The following is a 20,090-nucleotide window of genomic DNA, read 5'->3' as shown; positions in this document are numbered from 1 at the left end:
GGTAGTCAATTATACAAACTATATTTAGAATCGGATGCCTCACAAGGCCGTTCGAAATATGACTTCTGAGGAGGCTTGGTCTCATGTCAAGCCTGATATATCTTCATTCTGAGTTTTTGGTAGTAAAGCATGGGCATTTATACCTAATGCTCAGAGGAGAGCAATGGAGCAGAAGAGCCGACACCTCATTTTTGTTGGCTACTGTGAGGATGTTAAGGCCTATAGGTTGTTTGATCTTGATTCTTGAGAGGTCTTATTTCATCAGGATGTTCAATTTGATGAGCACCTTCCTATAGTAGATCAGGGATTAATTTAGTGGTGAATCTTCACCTTTTGGAGATCTCGTCTGATGGATCAATCATCATTTGGAAAATATTTATCATATTTGGGTCCAACTATGTCGCTAGATATTTATCATATTTGGGTCCAATGCTCGGGGTGGTCGCCCATTAGTTATCACATGATCAGTCAAAAATATCGATGCAATCGCCAATGTGATATACAATTTGGATACATTCATTTTAAACATATTGCCAGCCTTTGTGTGTTGTTTCTTATTTCCTGACGTTATTTCGCCATTACTACAACCATATAAATTTTCCCTTGGGTTGGGTGTCGCCAACCATTTTACCGATGTGTGTCGATCACCCGCCCCATTTAGCCAACTGTTTCCTATTATGGGCTTGCATAGGAAGGTGCATTTCGCTTGCATTTGACATTCCCACTTGTTAATCCCGCCTAATTTGCCAACCTAGATTAGACTATAAGAAATTATTATTCTACACAATTCGCTATTTTTTGGTTTGGAGACTAGCATTTCTTATTGCTACCGAACTTTCAGAGTGCTGAGTGCATTGGCCATTGACTCGTGGACCCTGGTTTTTGTAAAAGGAAATTAATTTTTAAATTATTTTGTAAGTGGTACTGGTTTTTTTTTAGTTTCACTGTCCAGTGCCCGCTAGTGACTAGACATCTCACATGCTAAGATAGCCTATAGGTATTAGGTTTGTGAATTATATTGGGTAGTACCGTAGACTGTAGTACTATAGTAGTTGTACCCTTTTTTTGAGAATGAATCATATTATTGTTATTATATGTAGTCTAAGTAGTTAAGTCTTTTGTTCAATAACTAAGTTGATTTTTTTGCAACCTTTATCAGTTTGCCATGTCAAACAAGAGGGGTACGATCCCTAAAATCCAAGAGAGGCCACCATTACCAAAATGCACAACCATAGTGGCATATTTTGGTGGTGGAAATGTTAGCAACCTAAAAGATTCACAAGTTAGATCTCCAGTGGTTACTGAAAAAGGAGATTCATCACAAGTTGGACCGTCAGACAGTATTGAAGTTCAAGTTGGTGAACCTGATATCTCAGTCGAGGATGAACTTGAACAAGAATTGGAGGAACTTCCCCTAAGTAGGGAGTCACAAACTAAGATTATAGAGTTGGAGTCGGTCCTAGACCAATCGGTTGAGAAAACCAAAATTGATTCCATAAATCAGGTTCATGCACAAAAGGGGAAAAGAAAACTAGAATCGAAGAAAGATCAATCTCGCTGGGATCTGTCCAAAAGGAATTTTCAGTTAGAATGGGTGGAAAAGTACTATTTCATTGAACTAGTGCCCAATCCAAATGATGGTGAGCCTCCTGCAGAATGCAGATGTAAGATTTGCATAGAGATAACAAAGAAGGAGAAGAGGTTGCAGCTTAAAATTGATACCATAGAAAAGCATGTCGGTAAAGTTTACAAGAAGGAAATTATAGATGGAGTCAAAAAATATGTGCTAATTTGGAAAACAAAGGAGAACTGTCTGCATATCAGGAATGCTGAAATATACGAGTTACACTAGCAAATACGGGAGAAGCGTTCTGCAGTAAAAAGTTCCATTGAAGATTTTATTGGGAAAGCAATTGGAAGTGCAAAATATGGAAAAAGTAGTTCAATTAGGTGTGGTATTTTATATATTGAGTAGAGGATGCCCTATGACAAATTACCCTTCAATGACTGCATTATTGCATTTTTTGAAAACTCAAAACTATCCTAACAGTCACTGGTCAGTAAACAGTGGGTGGGAATGGGCTAAATGTCTTGCACAAATTGAAATAGAAAATATGAAGGAATCTATAAAAAAACTCAAATTTCATTACATTGTCTCTAGATGAAGTTACAGCAATTAATAATACTTCTTGGGTGTGCATGCATGTTTATACTGTAAACAATCTTTGTCGTCAACCATTTCTACTATCTATTGCTAAATTGAATCATAGTGTGAAAAGGAGAACTATCTGCATATCAGGATTGCTGAAATATATGAGTTACACTAGCAAATATGGGAGAAGCGTTCTGCAGTAAAAGGTTTCATTGAAGATTTTATTGGGAAAGCAATGGAAGTGCAAAATATAGAAAAAGTAGTTCAATTAGGTGTGGTATTTTATATATTGAGTAGAGGATGCCCTATGACGAATTACCCTTCAATGACTGCATTATTACATTTTTTGAAAACTTGAAACTATCCTAACAGTCACTGGTCAGTAAACAGTGGGTGGGAATGGGCTAAATGTCTTGCACAAGTTGAAATAGAAGATATGAAGGAATCTATAAAAAAACTCAAATTTCATTGCATTATCTCTAGATGAAGTTAGAGCAATTAATAATACTTCCTAGGTGTGCATACATGTTTATACTGTAAACAATCTTTGTCGTCAACCATTTCTACTATCTATTGCTAAATTGAATCATAGTGTGATAGCTAAAAACTTATATGAATTATTAAAGACTACTCTAATTGAATCTGGAGGTTTGGATAGCATGGAAATTGCCAAAATTTTGGTCTGTGTTGGAGCGGATGGTGCTTCGGTTATGCAAGGTCGTAAAGGCGGTCTTTGCAAAAAAGATCAAGAATGATTTGGCACCCTACGCTATTCCCATTCATTGCATGACCCATTGAATAAATCTAGCTTTTGGAATTGTCAGCAATTTTGGTTGTGTAAGTAAAGTGGAATCTCTCGTCAAAGAGATTTACCAATACTTCTTTTGAAGTCCAAAACGAGTCTGAGAATTTCAACACTTTGCTGCATGACTTACTGATGGGAGGAAGCTTCTTAAAGACAATGATACCAGATGGATCTCTTTGGATGGACCAGTGCATCGAGTAATGTCTAAATACCCATCATTGCTTGGACTAATCCACTCTGTGCGAGACAGATTCCCTTGGCTATATTCAAGTCTAACTAATGTTAAGGTACTCTTAACTTTAGCAGCTATTCTCCCCATGCTACAGGACATGAGAAATATTATTAAAAAGGTTCAACAAAGAGCTATGTACATTGCAGAATATAATAAGATGCGTAAAATGACATGTAGTAGCCTAGATACTCTATACCGATTATTACCATTAGATGAAACAAAGTTTTTAAAGTGGTTAGAAATCTCATATTTGAACAATCCTAGGAACTTTTTACATATTGGTGCAAACGATGAGGTATATGCCAGGGTACGTAGAGTTGACATACCAATGCAGTACTATGCCCGCGTCAACCCCAACGAAGCAGGAAGCGAAGTTGAATCAGAACCAGAGAAGGTACTTTCACATGTTGCAAGTGAAGCCTTCAAGACGATCAAAGACTCTGTGCTTGACTCTATCAAGCGATTTTGCTACAATCTATCGTCAGAAATCAGATTCAGATTCCCTCCAGAGGAACTGTTGGAAGCAATGTCAATTGTTTTTCCACAATATTGGTCTCTAAACAGTCCAACTAATTTTCGAAGAAGGATGATGACTCTGATTCAGCATTTTTGCACACCTAAAATAATCAATGGAGTCACCATAAATGAAATTTTAGATGAAACTTGACTGAGAGATCAATCATACTCTTTTGCAAACATAATGAGGGAATAATATACTGTTATGGAGAACCCAAATGAAGAGGGAGCAGTAAAAAAGCTTTGGAAAAACCTTGGTGAGAGCAATCAGTTGAGAGAGGCAATACCAGAATATTTCAAGCTTACCAATTTATGTTTGACAATGATATTGGGTTCAACGGAGGATGAGAGAGTTTTTAGTACTTTGGGCTTCCTTAAGTCAAAGGTTAGAAACAAATTAGACAAAAATTTGGATAATTGTCTGAGGCTCTATAATTCTAGGTATGAGGTAGAAAGTTTCCCTTATGACAGGGTTGTTAGAATTTGGAGAAAGCAATGTCAAAGAAGAGGGATTGCCAACAATTCAAACACAAGTGGTAGTGGTAGTGACGGTGGTAGTGGCAGTGGCAATGGTTCATATTGTGATATTGAAAGTCAAAGCAATGAAGATGATGTTGAATTTGGCATGCATAGTGAGTCTGACGCTAACAGTGAATCTAAAGAAAACACAACAAACAATGAAATGTTATATGCAATAAATGAGGAGGATTCTGATGATAGTGATGCTAAGCCACTCTAGGTAGAATGGCAACTATAGTAGCTTCTCAACCTTTTGTGTGAGTCAAGTAGTAGGCTAGTAGCTCTGATCTAAAACTCTACCTACTAATTAATTGTGTAACATGTTTGTAGAAGTTAATTTATAGCCTTCATTCACTGTCCCTTTATAGATGCTTTATTTTTTTATTTTTTTTTTGAACATGTTGATGTTACAAACTTAGTACTTACATGTGGATATTTTCATTGATTGTATTTTTTAAACATGTTGAGATTTTCATTGATTCTAGTTTCTTTAGGAAATTGTAACATAATGCATTTAACAGAATAAGCTCCATTTTTTTAAAAAATTGTATTATAATTTATAATTACAAATCAGCCTGTAACATAACACATTTAACAATTGTCAATTACAAACAATTACAACCCTTTGCAAATGACTCAATGTCAAATTGACATGACTGTGAATTCCCTTTTGCAGATACAAGGGACCAACAATGGCTGTAGGTCGGTTTGTAATTGTATATATGATCAGATATATTGGCTCTTGATTCTTGATATGCCATAGTATGCTAGTGCCCAGCTGCCCAACTATCCTAATATTGTAGCTATTGATTCCTATAACAATTAACATTAAAAAAAAGTTGAAATTTAATCCAAATTTTGAAATTAAAAAGCAACAAGTAACAAAACGATTATAGTTATATCACTTACTAAGTTGTTACAGTGTTACTGCTTAGTGCTATCAGTTATGACTGCCATTGATAGCAATAGTAATAGTTTGAGAAGATGACCCAACTTCACTAAATTTCTTTAGGGCACTCCATTTTGCATCATTTGGAAACCCCATTTTTTTGAGGTTGTACCTAATTAGTTGTATTCGTGTCAACAAAAAATACTTCTGAGAGATAGAATCATATGATAGGAAGAATCTATCTATAACATCACTCATTGTTGACAGTGGTTTGATGCAACTTGCAATTCCCTCCAGAGTGAATTCCTCAAGCAATTTCCCTCCATCAGAATTCATCCTGCCCTGCAACTTTTGCATCTAATTTTCATTTCCAATGAATGTGCCTTCTGAGTTACCTAGATTTGGTAATCCAACATTCAGCAAGTTTACTATGGTGTTATTCATCTTCATCAACTCTTTGGAAGCAGAATTGAGCCATTCACCAATTCATGTTACTTCTTCACAATGTTGAGAGACATTAATGGCCATTACACAAGCATCCAAGCGGTTGTTTATTCCATGGTTTTCCAAATCCCTGTCATTGGATCTCTTTAGTTTATTGAGAACTTGGTCAGAAAAATCTTTTAAGGAACTGGTGAAGATTTGTCTTTTAGCTTGAAAATCAATTTTTACATTTTCAAAGACAACTCTGAGATTGCTATTTAAATCAAGCCATTCAACCAAAACATCACTGATCGTCATTATTTTGTCCCAAATTTTTTGTTTGATAAGCTTAACTATGTTTATTATAGTATCCTTTACATGATGGTCTTTGGAAGAGGTCATTCTATTTTCTGCCATTACATTATCCACCTTTTTCTTCATTTCAGACATCTCTTTTTCACTCTTTTTCTGCATTTCCTCTAGTTGCCTTTGCCAGTTAGTTGCTCTCTTCCTCTCATCCTCCAATTTCTTCTTCAAATCAGTAGTTACCTCTTTTTTCTTCTTTTCCTCGAGTTCCCTTTTCAAATCATGGATTGTCTTTGAAGTGGACTCCTCCTTTTTCTTCACACTATCCAATTCCTTCTTCAAATCATGGAGACTTTAAGTAGACTCCTCTTTCTTCACGTTCTCCAATTCCTTTCTCAAATTGAGGTTTTGCTTTGCAGCTAACTCCTCTTTTTTCTTTGCATTCTCGAATTCCCTCCTCAATTTGTGGATTGTGTTAGTGCTTGCAATAACACTGGACTCTGTTTTCTTTGCATTCTTCAATTCCTCCTTCAAATCACTAATAGTTTTTGTAGTTGACAACTCTTTTTGTTTCATATTCTCCAATTGCTTATTCAAATTGTGGATTGTGTCTGCACTAGACTCCTCTTTTTTCTTCTCATTCCCAAATTCCTTTTGCAAATTAAAAATCATACTTGCTCTAGACTCCACTTTTTTCTTTTCCTTCCCCCATTCATCTTTCAAAATTTTATTTTCCTTGGTAGCAGATTTCAGCTCAGTTTTCAATTGATTGATGACCTGTGCACTACTCTCTACAAACTTGAACAACTGTGCAGTACATGCTTGGTCATTCTTAAGTCTTTTTTGGCACTCATCCAATTCTTTAGTCAAATGTTGCACTTGTTCATTCATCTTTTCTTGTTGGAAAATTGCCTCTGTAGGAGAAGATTTCTTTATCCTGTTTTGCAATTCTTTGAACCTATTGTCTATTGCTTTCTCTTTCGCCTTCACATTATCAAGGTCTGCCTGTAACTTTTCTATTTGCTTTGTATGCCTTTTGTTTTCCCTCTCCGCTTTCAGAAGTGTAGAGTAGACCATTTTCTTGCCTCTTTTGATATATTGATTTTGTCAATATTTTTCACTTATGACAAATCCATTTGAAGACTGGTAACTTGTATATCGTTATGATTTATTACATTTTGTGGTGGATTATTATCTCTACCCAGGGGCATAACAGCCATGAAGTTCATCATTTCATTATTTGGATCATATGTTGGAAATATTCTGTTAGTAGATCCCTAACATTCAGCAACTACATCACTTTTCAAAGTCTTCATAATTTGCCTATTTTTTTCACTTGTCTGTTCAAACTTTGATGTAAACTCGTTCAAACTAAAATTTGGGTTTTCTGACATAATTGAGTGTTTGAAAGGTGAATTATCAACTGTATCGTTGAATGTTGATTCTTCTCCATCTCCAACTAAACTTACTCAACCTACAATTGTATTTTGAGGATTGCCAACATACTGAAGATGGCCCATTCCAAATCCTGGCATTTTAGGACTATTTTCAGGGTTTTGTATAAAAGCCATTGGTGCATACATTGCTGAAGTAACCGCTGACATTTCTTGCGGTGTAATTGTCATAAGTTTTTACTTTTTTGCACAAGGTTCATCCATGCTAGTGCCAGTGTCAATACAACTGGATTTGAAGATTTAACAAATAATGTGTTGGGATGACCTTCAGAAACAGAAGTATAATGTTTTTTGCCTTTTTTAGATGAATCATCTTCAATCTTGGAGCTTCCAATGATTGGTTTACTTCCTCTTTTGGGTGGGTCTGGTACTGGAACTGGATTCCAAATCCCATCACCACTTGACCAATGGGCCCTATACTTGCATAACTCATTTTTTGTATCATAGTTGCTCCTTTACCATATGTTTGTTTAGTAGAATCACTCATTTGAAGTTTAATAATATCTCTACCCCTGGTTGACCCAAAATCCTCAATACCTTGAATGTCAGCATCAAATTGGAGGTCCTTCTGTCTTTGAATATCACTGTCACTACAACTACCAAGTTGATATAGTGCAGTTGGATGCTCTTTATCCCAATAAGTGTTGAAAAGGTCATCCTCATCAATTTCCTCAAAATCTACTGATGTCTTTAGTTCACACAAATTTTTCCTCATTTTCAAAAACTCAGTTATCTTGGTTTGACACCACATTTCAAATATGCATGAGTCTTTAATTGCTTTCAGCATAGACTTCTTAGAAAGTTCAGATGCTTTCTCATAGAAATTTAAGTATGTCAGAGGCCCCGATTTGTGTGACTCTGATATGTGCAATGTCGTAGTTTGGGATGACAGTTGTTGCATTGAAATATTATTCTTTGCTGCATGTTTCTCCATCTCTTTCTTAACCTCATCCCACGAATCCTTTTTTTTTAACTTTTCTATCAATGGCATCTCCTGGTGTTGATATTTGCTCACAGAGTTCCCATTGGCAATAAGTCTTGTTTTTATTATGTTCAGTGGATCATAATTCCAGTGACTAAAAAAATGAAAGCCAAAAAAATTTACCAATTCATTTGCCACATTGAAAACCTTTCTCTCAAATGTGAGGCCTCCAATTGCGAAAGGCAAGGAAGGAAATATCGTTTTCTTTTGTTGTCCACTGAAAAGTTCATCTACACTCTCCATCTACCTTACATATTCTAGTGCAAAAACCCTTTCTGTAACATGCATTGAAAGTTTGCAGGGTTCAACAGTTGAATCGTAAAACCTTAAGACAGTGTACTCTTCCATGAAGAACCAGTCAGCCAATTGAATTTGACTTCCCAGTTGAATGCAATATTTACAAGACACGGGCAATCTAGGCATTGTAGTGCTTATGATTTTTTGGTAAATAGGTGCCAAAAAGAAGTCTACAAAATGGTTGTAGTTTTTATTATTAGCAGTCATCCTTATCTTATGTGTCCACTCATATACTAGACTTGGTGTCTCTGATTTCTTCTAGGTTTTCTCATCAAACTTATAGACCTCAATATCAAACTTGTTGTTCTTTGTCTCAAATATTGGGCAATGCTTTGTTAAAAGAAGGTAGCACCAGTAACTTGTGAACCTAAATGTCTTCGTCTTGCCTGTAGTTGTACTTTGTTTAATCATTAGTATTTGTTGTTGCATAGATTCAACAATGTACTGAACAAAATCACATCTTACTACTACATTATCAACTGACTGACCTCGACAATGGATATTATAAATCATTTCAAGAACATTGGCCCCCACTTCCTTGTTACTATCCAATCCTAGGCAAAATGATAACAAATAAATAGTATTCTAAACCCATGGCACAAAAATATCATACTGATAAGGACGCTTATGGTCTTTGTCCAGTGTAACACTAGTAGTGGACTCTGAGGGTATTAAACCCTTAATATATGAATCTTGAAAACTTCTTTCTAGCTTGTCATAAGCTTGAGCTAGTTTATCCAAGTCAATGCACTCCTTAGAGCTTTCTGTTCTAAACCCTAACCCTAGGTCTAACAGAGTGAAAAATTCACTCTCAGTTATTGATAAAATTTCCTCCTGAGTGTTTTGGTTTACAATTGCCTTTCTATTTTCATCATAGTTATGAGCGCATAGCATTACAATTTCAGGGCAAGGGAATACTTTGGGTACAGTGAGGTTTGCTAATCAAGTAACCAGAGTAGCTAGTTTATTTGTATATGCACCAACACTGCTGTTATATTTGTAATAAATTCTCCCCTTCTAGGGATCTTTCCACTTACTAAACAATGAATGTCTAATTGCCATGATTCCAGAATCTCCATGCATAACAAGATCAAAAATATCATGACATTCATCAGTGAAACCTGGGGTTTGTAGCACTTGTTTGAGTTCTATAATGGTGTTCTTTTCCTTTATGGGTGCACTCGTTTGGGAGGTTTTTGACTTTGTTTTGCCCATGTCTAGTTGGTACTAGTTATTAGACTTTAGGCCCTATTCAAAAATAATTGTAAAGTGTAAACCTAAGACAATTAAAATCAAAATTTCTATTGCTGCAAATTGCAATGAATTTTTTTTGAAAAAAAATTAAATACCTGGAATTGAGATTGGATAATTGGTGTTGTCATCTGATGCCCAAGTTTCACACTTTCAATCTTCAGAAATCATAACACAAAATGGAATTCTGCCAATCTTTGAAAATTTGAAATTTGAAAACCCTATGGTTATCGTATCGGACTCTCGTCTTACAGTTCCAGAACTCTCAACTTCATACTCTAAAAAGGTAATACTTGAAGTTTAATAGTTAAAACGAAAGTAATAAGTAATTAATGGTTTTAACTTTTATGTACAATGTACATCTAACCGTAATAAATTGTCAAGACTCAATATTAAATAATGTAGTGATGTACATAAGTTACACATGTCACAATTCTGGATGAATCTTGGCAGATGGGAAAGCATTCCCCAAATTAGCCTGAAATTCATCTCGGGTCGTCGATCTATAGACTATCAAATGGTTATTAAATTTATTATTATTATTATATTATATTATTTAATATTATTTATATAATATTATTTATATTATAATAATATAAATAATATTATATAAATAATATAGTATAATAATAATAATAATGACCATCTCAATCTGATAGATCGACGACCCGGGATGAATTTCGGGTCATGTCACGATTTCGGATGAATCTGGGTAGATGGGAAAAGATTCTCCAAATCGGCCCGAAATTCATCTCGGGTCGTCGATGACTCGATGGTCATTATTATTATTATTATTATTATATATAAATATTATATGATTATAATTATATTATATTATATGGTTATGATTATATCATATGGTTGTAATTATATTATATTATAGTATAGTATAAATAATTATATCATATGTTCTATTATTTTTAATTAAATTATTAAATTATTATTGTTGTTAAATATTTTTAATTTTTTTAATGTGAGTGCATTGGTTTATATTTTATATTTTAATAATGTGTTTTTTAATAAATTATAATATGTTTTTGACATTCAATTAAAAATAATATTACTTATATTATGTAATCATTTAAGATTTATTATTTTTATTTATAATTATTTATTATATAATAGAGCATATAATATAATTATTTATACTATAATATAATTATAGCCATATGATATAATCATAACCATATAATAAAATATAAATATAACCATGTAATATAATATAATATAATATAATATAATAATAATAATAATAAATTTAATAAAATATATAATGACCATCTCAATCTGATAGATCGACGGCCCGGGATGAATTTCAGGCCAATTTGGAGAATCTTTTTCCATCTGCACAGATTCATCCGAAATCTTGTTCTATCTACGCAGATTCATCCGAAATCGTGACACGTTTCTGAATGAATCTGGGCAGATGAGAAAAGATTCACCAAATCGGCCCGAAATTCATCCCGAGCCGTCGATCTATCAAATTGAAATGGTCATTATTATTATTATTATATTATATAAATATTATATGGTTATAAATTATAATTATATCATATTATATCATATGGTTTATGATTATTATTATATCATATCGTTATGAATATAATTATATTATATTATATGGTTATGATTATATCATATGGTTGTAATTATATTATGTTATATTATAGTATAAATAATTATATTATATGTATATGATATGGTTATAATTACAATTTAAAAATATAATTGCAAATGCTCTATTTTACTCATATTTATTATTTAGTTTCAAAATTAAAATATAATATAGTTATAATATCTATAAATTATTAAAATTTAACATATATTGAAAATTGTGACAATTTTTTATAAACTATTCTTCATAATTTAAAAGATTTCATTATGAAAAAAAAGTTAGTAATAAATGACAAGATAGGTATGAAATAAAAATTTGACACATAAATTATCAAAATTATATTTAACTTTGTTAAGGTTATAATCTATTAATCTTTAGTTTTCCTTCAAGCTCCATTTGTTAACTTTTAACCAATCAGATTAAAGGAAAATAGTTAATTATTAACAGTTTACTATTTTTAACTAAGTCGCAGACTAATAGTAACATTTCAACAGTGCATAATTTGAGAAACAAGATGCCAAAAACAAATTTACAAAGTCGTAAACTAAGAAGAACAATGATTTGAGAAGCTAAAAACTATTGTTTTCATTGATAATCTTTTAGACTGTACAATGTACATAATACTAATTCATAGCTTACATATTCAAAATAGCTGATTAAATCACTAGTCAGCCTGATTTTACTATTTCGTAATTTACAAAAATGGGCAAGGCCCAATCCAAAGAAAAATATAGATATCTTGAAAACATTTTTTTGGCAAACTTTTGCCCTAATCAAAACATTTTTGTGCCCTAAAGGGCCAAGGGAACAGGGGAACACTAAATAGGGAACTAGGGAACCTGGGAGGCTGGAAGCATGAGCAGGCTGAGGGGCCAAGGGATTGAAGCCTTTAATCAAAAAGGTCTTCAATTATGTTTGTGAGGAATTTATTGGAGAAAAATGTCACTGAACTCGTCCAGCCATGTGAAGTTCGTCTCGCTGACGTCATCATCCAACAATAACCATTTCTGCAGAAAATCCCTTCCGAGCCGCGCCCACTACCAATGACGAGTCAATTGTAGTTCGTTCATGCCGAGCAAGAAAAGATGCTTATGTATAATGCACCCTATGCCTTCCAGCACTTGTCTGCTACATCTGCAAAAGGGATGCCAATACCTGGCCCCGGTACCTGCTCAGCCAATACAATAATTTTGACATCATCTTCTAAAAATATTTCATTAAAAATGTTACGCAGAAGCATCAGCATGTCTATTTCCCTGCCTCCAAGGTCGAGAAGAGACGTGAGGAAGCGAGAGGTAATATCCGTGGACACACGGTACCTCTTATCATTTCTCAAGAATTCATGGCCAAGTACCATACATATAGCATGGCAGATAAAAGGACTTCGGCCATCTACCTTGCAAACCATGGCAAGGACATCATCAGGAATTTTTTCCAGAAAGGGCTTTTGCAGAGTCATATTAGTGCATTTCAAGCGAATTGGCGTATCCATGACTACGATTCAAGAAACTGAAAACTCTGCAAAGTGCAACTACAAACCAAATTCAGATTGAAGAAATTAGAATATGAAAAATGATATTGAAAGAGGAATTGAAGAGCCTATTTAATGGCAGACTGTAGTTGCATCTAATTCTTTGGCATTCACGATCTTCCATATCTTATTTTTTCGTATTCCTATTAATTTTCAAGTGTGTGAAGCGCCAAAATGTGCTGACATTAATGTCGGACAGTCAATAGTGTCTGACATGATTAATGATTTCCATGCAAACTTTTTCACGTGTCTCCATTCCGAAAAATTACGTGTGACTCCAAGTCTTTTCAAGCGAGTGGCCTTGAGATGCATCTACTATCGTTGATCTCTAACTAATCAACGGTCAATAAAACTATTGTATTTACTATTAACGTAACAAAAGTGACGATAGTTGACTTGGTAATTGTGATACTGACGTAACGATGTTACGACATTATTAATAACACACCTAAGATAGTACACAAGTTGAAACTTGAAGGTGACTACTCAGCAGTCAGTATAGTCACTAGCCAATACATGTGCAAATTTCGCTTTCAGATTAAACAATTTTTCAGTTTACCACTAAAGATTAGCCAAGACCATTATTATTCATTTTCCTACAAAACAAGTAATTCGCCTCTGACATTATTAGTTCATTTTTGGCAAGGGAAAAAATAGCCATCATTTATATATCCGTCAGTGAAAAGAAACATTAATTCGCCACATTTAAAATGATTTTTGCTAGGGCAAGAAAAAAATTGCCAACATATAATATTTTATTTCCTTATATAGAAAAAAAAAATTGCCCTCGATATTAAAATTTACCTGCCCCCAAGATGTTGGATTCGCCACCATTTTAGGCTTTTTTTTCGGGAGGGGTTTCTTAAAGTTATCCCTATAGTAGATACCTCGCATCTAGAGTCTACTTCACTTACCACCACTCCCTCATCCTTTCTAGTCTCTTTTCTGGATGATGAGGATGATGATCATGTTGATCCCCATTTACCTCTGCCACAGGATCCTCCCCAGATGCCTAAATGGGCTCGAGCTACAATTGAGGCTACAGGATCACTAGCTGGTGACCCTACCACTTCCTGTCGCACCCATTCACATACTGCAGGTTCTAGTCTTCTTAGTCATGCTATTTGTGATGATCCTCAAACTTTTGCAGTAGTGAACAAGACATCCTGAGTGGGACAGTGCAATGGAGGAGGAGTATTCTTCTTTGATGAAGAATCATACTTGGGATCTTTTTTCTCTTCCTAAGGGAAGAAAGGTTGTGCGATGCAAATGGTTGTATCGTACTAAGTTTGTTGCTGATGGTTCCATTGATAAGCGCAAGGCCCGTCTTGTTGCAAAGGGTTTTTCATAGGTTGAGGGTATTGATTACACTGAGACATTTACCCCTATTGCTAAGATGAACTCTATTCGGCCTGTCTTATCCCTTGCAGCTTCACAGGGATGGCCCATTTTTTAGATGGATGTGAAAAGTGCATTCTTGCACGGTGATCTTACTGAGGAGATTTATAGGGAGCAGCCTCAGGGATTTGTGTAGGATTCCTCCTTGGTTTGCAGACTTCGACGCTCATTGTATGGTCTCAAACAGGCCCCTCGGGCTTGGTATGAGAAGATGGACTCTTTTCTACTTGCTACAAGATTCACCCGTTGTCATTCTAATCCTACAATCTACATTCAATGTCTTGAGGCTGAGGTTTTGATCCTTGTGCTATATGTTGATGATCTTCTTCTCACCGGTAGCTCATCCTCTATGATTAAGGATGTTCAGAGAGCATTGATGAAATAGTTTGAGATGACTGATCTTGGCCTACTACACTATTTTCTTGGTCTCTAGATTGTTTAGTCCCTTGATGGAATCTTTGTTTACCAGTAGAAGTATGCTCTTGACATGCTTCGATGCTTTGACATGCTTGATTGCAAGCATGCTCCTACACCTTTTCAGTCGGGTGTTACCTTGTCTACCTCTTGCACTTCACCTTCAGTGGATCCCACATTGTACTGGCAGTTAGTTGGTAGCTTGTTGTACCTGACACACACTCGTCCTGATCTCTCCTTCGCAGTGGGTCTTGTCTCTCGATTTTCACATGAGCCTCATGAGAGTCATTGACAAACTACCAAGCGTATTTTGAGATAAATTCAGGGCACACTGATGTATGGCATTCATTACACATCAAGGACACCTCACATTGTTGGCTACACTGACTCAGATTGGGCTGGTGATGCTGATGATCGGAAGTCTACTTCTGGCTTTGTTTTCTGTCTTGGCTCTAGTCATATCACATGGTCATGCAAGAAGTAGTAGGCTCATGCACTTTCATCTACAGAGGCTGAGTATCAAGCCGTAGTGCTTGCTAGTCAGGAGATTTTATGGCTTCGGCAGTTGATGACTGAGTTTGGTTTCCCTCCTGATCGTCCCACTATTTTGTGGTGCAATAATCAGAGTGCTATTCATTTTCCCGCAACTCGGTGGAGCATCAACGCAATAAACACATTGAGCTTCATATGCATTTCATTTGTCATTTGATCCAAGATGTTGTTCTCTCTTTGGAGTACATTTCCACTGATGCATAGGGTGCTAACATCTTCACCAAGTCATTTGCATCGCCTCGCTATCTTCAGCTGCGATCTATGCTTGGGATTTTGGAAGTTGTCCTTGGGGGATCTTGTTGAGGCCTTCCTTCCTTCATGTTTTTTTTTTAGCAAGTTTGTTTATCTCTTTTTGGAGAGGGGTTTTTCCCACTGGGTTTTCTCCTTTGTCTCCGGTTTACAGAGATTTCCTTGTATTGGGTACCTAATCAGGCCTTGTTGCCGGGACCCATTTTCCTGCTTTCATAGCTTTGCTAGGTTAGCTTCCTCCTAAGCTTCGCTTAAGGGGGGATGTTACAGTAAGTTATTTATTACTCTAGTTACTTTAGCTCTCTTAGGTGCATATAATTAATATCTTATATTAATTATAATGCGCAAACCTAATTTTCTTTCCTTTGGGGTTTCGTTCACCGTAAAAGGTTGAACTTTTGTATTTTGTTTTCATAACTTAGAATACATTTTTGCTCTCACATTCTTGAGAACTTCTAAGCTCTGCTTTTTTCGTTTTCTGATTTCTCTTTATTGCAGGATATTTGCATGCAGGTGTTCTTGAGGATCTGTGAAGTTAGTTTTCTCAACTTCTACACATACAACCCCTCCTCTCCTTTGCTTTGGTCATCGGAATTGTATGTGAATGATCTTATGGACATGAAAAATGCTAGAGGCATTGGAGGAGAAGGGACAACAAGAGAGTGAAAAACTGTAGGAGGCTATAGTTAACTAGTTGGGAGCTTGAAAGAGAGAACAAATGGTTGAAAAACCATGTTTTAATTCTTCAAGATGACACCAAGAGAGGTCAGCAATATATAATCAGTCTCATACAAGCTTTGAGTGACCGAAAAACAATAATAGAAATCAACTCGAAAACAATGACAAAATCAACTTCCACAACAAAAATCGAAGAGGTCCAAGCAGCTCTAGCAAATATGGTACTGAGAGAAAATGAACTAAAAGAACAAATAAAAGAGACCAATCGTGGGCTTAAGTTGTCAATGAACCGTCATCGAGACAAAAGGAAATCATTGAGAAACAAATCATAAAAAGAATCAGTGAGGAAAAGGACATACAAGAAAAGGCAATAAACCTCATAATTAAAGGTTTAAAAGACTATAGGGAATGTAAAAAATATAGAAATTTTGGCACATGACTTTCTTAGGGACAAGTTCCATTGGACAAGGAAAACATAACAAGAAAATAAGACTTGCAGAAGTATGGGAATGGGGAAAAAAAGACACATGAGAGTCACTTTAAGCAGCATAGAGGACAAGAATGCAATCATGAAGAACAGGGGGTTACTCAAAGACACTCAAATCTATCTAGATGAGGATTTGACCATTAACCAGCAAGAGGAAAGGAGAAAAGAGTGGGAGAAAGTAAAATCAGCAAGGGTTGTAGGCAAATGGGCTTGGATGAAATATGGTAGAGCACAGATTGTTGATAAATGAGCAACCCAAAAATAGGAACTTACGGCCCCACGAGAGTATCTAAACATGGTGAGTTGGAATTGTAGAGGTTGCCCATGGAGAAGAGGATTGGGGTTGGGGTCTATAGCTAAAGGGCAAGACATTATTTGCCTCATAGAAACACATGAACATGAAGGGTGTAGGATTCTAGAATTTGAAGGGTACAATAAATTTTTCATGTGGAATGAAGAAACAAAGACAGGTAAAGGTCATGGAGGGATTACCATTTTGATAAAAAGATACATGGAACAAAAAGATAAAAGTTGAGAAAGAGGACTCAAATAAGCAATTTATATAGCTAAAGATTGAGGATGATGAGGAGATTAAATGATTGGCAACGTGTTATTTCGCACCTAAAAGCTCTAAGTTCTACAAAAGGATAAATCTAGACAATGAAGACCCATTTGCAGCCCTAAAGAAATACATTCTTTCTTTTAGTTCTACCGAAAATACAATCTTTATAGGAGATTTTAATGCTAGGAGTGTGAGTAACTAGTCTATTCAGTTGGGTAATGACTAAAAAAAGGACAACAATCCCTTGTGGCTAAAAGAGGACGAAGACAATATCAGTAAAAGGACCTCGCAACATGAGAAAAGCGATGTGTCTCACTTTGGGGCTAAACTATTGGGGCTATGTAGCCTCCACGAACTGGTTGTTTGCAATGGCATGAAGATGTGTCCAAAATCAAATAGAATCACTTGTCAAACATATAACAGACAAAGCATAGTGGACTATATAATGTGTTCTCACTCATCTATCACCAAGTTATTAGATTTCAGGATTCAACATGGTCCTATGGAACTAAATTCAAACCATTTGCCTCTCTTTATTAAATACAATATGAGGGAAGGCTAAAAAGTGATCAAGACCAAGGTGACAGCACAAAAGGTCATAAAGAGGGCAAAATTCTTTAAAACGGTGCGAATAAGGAGGTACTTTGCACTGCCCTGGAACAACAGATCTAATTGATCCATGACCACACAAATCCCAATGAATACAACGATAAGTAAGAGCACACCAGCAGCAATTCAATGATCCCCCTTAATTCAAAGAGTGGTGCTAAGGGATGTAAGAGAACAAGAACAAATAAGAGCATCTCAAGCACTTTTTCGGCTAATCCATGGTATGATGAAGAATGCAAGGCTACAAAAAGAGACCTTAAATGGAGAACGGAAAACAAGGCAATCATAAGAGCATACAAACAGCTAATCAAATCTAAAAAAGACGAATATGTGATTAACCGAAGGGAGAGTTAATCATGTTAGGAAAGCATAATCCGAAGGGTTTCTGGAGGGAGTTAAAATAGTTTTTAAAATGTTGAAAACAAAATTACGAATTCTCAATGGCTGGAATACGCAAAACTATTATATGAGAGACTAGAGGGTAACACTTCATATAATCAGCTGCTCAATTGAATTATTCTCTATTGAAGACATTAACCTAGGGAAAAGGAGTTTAGCAAGCAGCAAAGTGAGGGATATTGATGGGCTGCAAGCAGAATTTCTAAAGTGGAGGGCAGATTTGTTGGCTCAACACATCAAGAGCATTTTTAATGAAGTCACACAAGGTTGCCTTCCTACTGATTGGACAACTAGCATAGTTATCCCTCTTCATAAGAGTGGGGACGTCAACAACCCTTCCAATTACCGCACCATCATGGTAAAACCTCTTGGACAAGCTCTACAAGAGTATGTTAGAACATAGAATCAGCGGTTGGGCAAAAAAAGAGAAAAAACATAGAGGAAAAGGGTAGGCAAGTTTCAGACCAAAACACTCCACCATCAAGCACTACATTACTCTAATATATCGCATTGAGAAACAAGTAGAGGAGGCTTTTTGTTGCTTTGTTGACTTTAAGAAAGCTTTCGATACTATCCCTAAGGATAAACTATGGAATAAAATGGAAGAATTAGAACTTCCAATAGAGTACAAGGCTCTTGTTGATAAGTTTTATGAATAGGTTAAAGCAAAAATCAAAACAAAAGATGGCATGTCAAAGTGCTTTGGAAGCAATGTGGGGGTCAAACGAGGTTGTCCTTATTTGGTCTATATATTGATAAGCTAGGGGAATCGCTAAACAAAGCCAAAGGAGAAGGAATTCAGCTAGCTGATTATGTGATGATTAGGTTGCTTCTATATGTCGATGAACTAATCCTCATTGCTAAAATTGCCCATGGGTTGAGGGAACATTTGAGTAATTTAGAAACCTTTTGCATGGAGGTCAAGATGGAAGTCAACACCTCTAAGACTAAGATCATGGTTTTCTCCTTGAAGAAAAGAAAGCAACAACTTACTTTCATATTTAAGGGCAATGCTTTAGAAATTGTGGAAGAATACAAGTATCTAGGGATCGATTTCCATTATAAGTTAGGTTGGGAGACATGCAGATCAAAAAAGTTGGGAGACATGCAGATCAAAAAAAATACACGAGGGTTGGAAAGCCTCTTACCTTCTTCATAATAGGTGCAAGAAAGCGGAGTTATCGAATTGGAAGACTAGGAAAGTCCTCTCTGGGTTGTTGGTGATTCTGGTTGTTCTTTATGGAAGTGAGGTATGGGGGAGCAGTGTATTTACCCACAAGTGATAACAAATAGATAGAATACAAAAACATTTCATTACTACTAACCTCAAAGTCAAGTCAGCAATTCCCTACAAGATTCTTTTGGCAAAGGCATGTTCCCAATGAAGGCCTCAGCAATTATTCAACTATTAAGATATCTAAAAAAAGTGGGTAAAATGGATATAAATCGTTGGCCTAAAATGGTGGTTGACGAGGAGCTAAGTTGTCTAAAGAAGACATGGAAGAAACAAAACAAAAAATGGTTCAACAAATGGAACATTGACTACCAAGAGTACCCGGAAACCAACTTAGAAATTCAAAAATGGGTGGTAAAAAATATGAAGTCTACCCTGTGGACAAACCAGATAGGTAGGAAAAAAGCTATGTCAAATAATTGAACATGGCGACAAAGAAAACATAGGAGCTGATATCAAAGGAAAGGAAAAAAATCTAATCGCCCAATTGAGGTTTGGATCACATCATTTGAAATGTGAAACTGTCAGATGGAAGG

The sequence above is a fragment of the Cupressus sempervirens genome, chromosome 11 (assembly GCF_028749045.1).
Source record: "Cupressus sempervirens isolate cs-2001-9-10 chromosome 11, ASM2874904v1, whole genome shotgun sequence".
Lineage (NCBI taxonomy): Eukaryota > Viridiplantae > Streptophyta > Pinopsida > Cupressales > Cupressaceae > Cupressus > Cupressus sempervirens.
The sequence above is the reverse complement of the archived record's forward strand: the minus strand, read 5'-3'. Positions refer to the sequence as shown.